Source organism: Mixophyes fleayi, chromosome 10 (genome assembly GCF_038048845.1).
Source record: "Mixophyes fleayi isolate aMixFle1 chromosome 10, aMixFle1.hap1, whole genome shotgun sequence".
Taxonomy (NCBI): Eukaryota; Metazoa; Chordata; class Amphibia; order Anura; family Limnodynastidae; genus Mixophyes; species Mixophyes fleayi.
The window spans coordinates 29,026,271-29,028,770 of NC_134411.1; the positions used below are offsets into that span (position 1 = coordinate 29,026,271).

Genomic DNA, 2,500 nt, shown 5'->3' on the forward strand with positions numbered 1-2,500 from the left:
TAGAGAGAGCGAGAGCGAGAAGAGAGCAAGAGAGAGAGAGCGAGAGCGAGAGAGAGCAAGAGAGCGCGAGAGAGAGAGAGCAAGAGAGCGCGAGAGCGCGAGAGAGCGAGAGCAAGAGAGCGCGAGAGAGAGAGAGCGCGAGAGCGCGAGAGCAAGAGAGCGCTGAGAGCGCGAGAGCGCGAGAGAGCGAGAGAGCGAGAGAGCGAGAGCAAGAGAGCGCGAGAGAGAGAGAGCAAGAGAGAGAGAGAGCAAGAGAGCGCGAGAGCGAGAGAGAGCAAGAGCGAGAGCGCGAGAGAGAGCAAGAGAGCGCGAGAGCGCGAGAGAGAGCAAGAGAGCGCGAGAGCGCGAGAGAGAGCAAGAGAGCGCGAGAGCGCGAGAGAGAAAGAGAGAGAGAGCGCGAGAGAGAGAGCGAGAGCGAGAGAGAGCGCGAGAGAGAGAGCGAGAGCGAGAGAGAGCAAGAGAGCGCGAGAGCGAGAGAGCAAGAGAGCGCGAGAGCGCGAGAGAGCGAGAGCAAGAGAGCGCGAGAGCGAGAGAGCAAGAGAGCGCGAGAGCGCGAGAGCGAGAGAGCGAGAGAGCGTGAGAGCGCGCGAGAGAGAGAGCAAGAGAGCGCGAGAGCGCGCGAGAGAGCGAGAGAGCGGCGAGAGCGCGAGAGAGCGCGAGAGAGCGAGAGAAGCGCTGAAGAGCGCGAGAGCGCGAGAGCGCGCGAGAGCGCGAGAGCGCGCGAGAGCGCGAGAGAGAGAGAGAGAGAGAGCGAGAGAGCGAGAGAGCGAGAGAGCGAGAGAGAGCAAGAGAGCGCGAGAGCGCGAGAGAGAAAGAGAGAGAGAGCGCGAGAGAGAGAGCGAGAGAGAGCGCGAGAGCGAGAGAGCGAGAGCGAGAGAGAGCGCGAGGAGAGAGAGCGAGAGAGAGCGCGAGAGAGAGAGCGAGAGCGAGAGAGCGAGAGCGAGAGAGAGCGCGAGAGAGAGAGCGAGAGAGAGCGCGAGAGAGAGAGCGAGAGCGAGAGAGAGCGCGAGAGAGAGAGCGAGAGAGAGAGCGAGAGAGAGAGCGAGAGAGAGCGCGAGAGAGAGCGCGAGAGAGAGCGCGAGAGAGAGAGCGAGAGAGAGAGCGAGAGAGAGAGCGAGAGAGAGAGCGAGAGAGAGAGCGAGAGAGCGCGAGAGCGCGAGCGAGAGCGAGAGCGAGAGCGAGAGCGAGAGCGAGAGAGCGAGAGCGAGAGCGAGAGAGCGAGAGAGCGAGAGAGCGAGAGAGCGAGAGAGCGAGAGAGCGAGAGCGAGAGCGAGAGAGCGAGAGCGAGAGCGAGAGCGCGAGAGCGCGAGAGCGCGAGAGCGCGAGAGCGCGAAGAGCGCGAGAGCGCGAGAGAGAGAGAGAGCGCGAGAGAGAGAGAGAGCGCGAGAGAGAGAGAGAGCGCGAGAGCGCGAGAGCGCGAGAGCGCGAGAGAGAGAGAGCGCGAGAGAGAGAGAGCGCGAGAGAGAGAGAGCGCGAGAGCGCGAGAGCGCGATGAGCGCGAGAGCGCGAGAGCGCGAGAGCGCGAGAGCGCGAGAGCGCGAGAGAGAGAGAGCGCGAGAGAGAGAGAGCGCGAGAGAGAGAGAGCGCGAGGAGCGCGAGAGCGCGAGAGCGAGAGAGCGAGAGAGCGAGAGAGCGAGAGAGCGAGAGAGCGAGAGAGCGAGAGAGCGAGAGAGCGCGAGAGAGAGAGCAAGAGCGAGAGCGAGAGCGAGAGAGAGCAAGAGAGCGCGAGGAGCGCGAGAGAGAGCGCGAGAGAGAGCGAGCGCGAGAGAGAGCGAGAGCGAGAGCGAGCGCGAGAGCGAGAGCGCGAGAGAGCGAGAGAGCGAGAGAGCGAGAGAGCGAGAGAGCGAGAGCGAGAGAGCGAGAGAGCGAGAGCAAGAGAGCGCGAGAGAGAGCGCGAGAGCGCGAGAGAGAGCGCGAGAGCGCGAGAGAGAGCGCGAGAGCGCGAGAGAGAGCGCGAGAGCGCGAGAGAGAGCGCGAGAGCGCGAGAGAGAGCGCGAGAGCGCGAGAGAGAGCGCGAGAGCGCGAGAGAGAGCGAGCGCGAGAGAGAGCGCGAGAGAGAGAGCGAGAGAGAGAGCGAGAGAGAGAGCGCGAGAGAGCGCGAGAGAGCGCGAGAGAGCGCGAGAGAGCGCGAGAGAGCGCGAGAGAGCGCGAGAGAGCGCGAAGAGAGCGCGAGAGAGCGCGAGAGAGCGCGAGGAGAGCGCGAGAGCGAGCGCGAGAGCGAGCGCGGAGAGCGAGCGCGAGAGCGGAGGCGCGAGAGCGAGCGCGAGAGCGAGCGCGAGAGCGAGCGCGAGAGCGAGCGCGAGAGCGCGAGAGAGCGAGCGAGCGCGAGAGAGAGAGAGCGCGAGAGAGAGAGAGCGAGAGAGCGCTGAGAGCGCGAGAGCGAGAGAGCGAGAGCGAGAGAGCGAGAGAGCGAGAGAGCGAGAGAGCGAGAGAGAGCGAGAGAGCGCGAGAGAGAGCAAGAGCGAGAGCGAGAGCGAGAGAGAGCAAGAGAGCGCGAGAG

At 65.3% G+C, this 2,500-nt stretch overlaps 1 protein-coding gene across 1 annotated transcript in view; it reads right to left on the reverse strand.

Moving 5' to 3' along the window:
* Positions 1–2,500, reverse strand: part of TPCN2 (two pore segment channel 2) — a 38,421-nt gene that overhangs the window by 26,075 nt on the left and 9,846 nt on the right. The gene's annotated exons all lie outside the window — the stretch shown is intronic.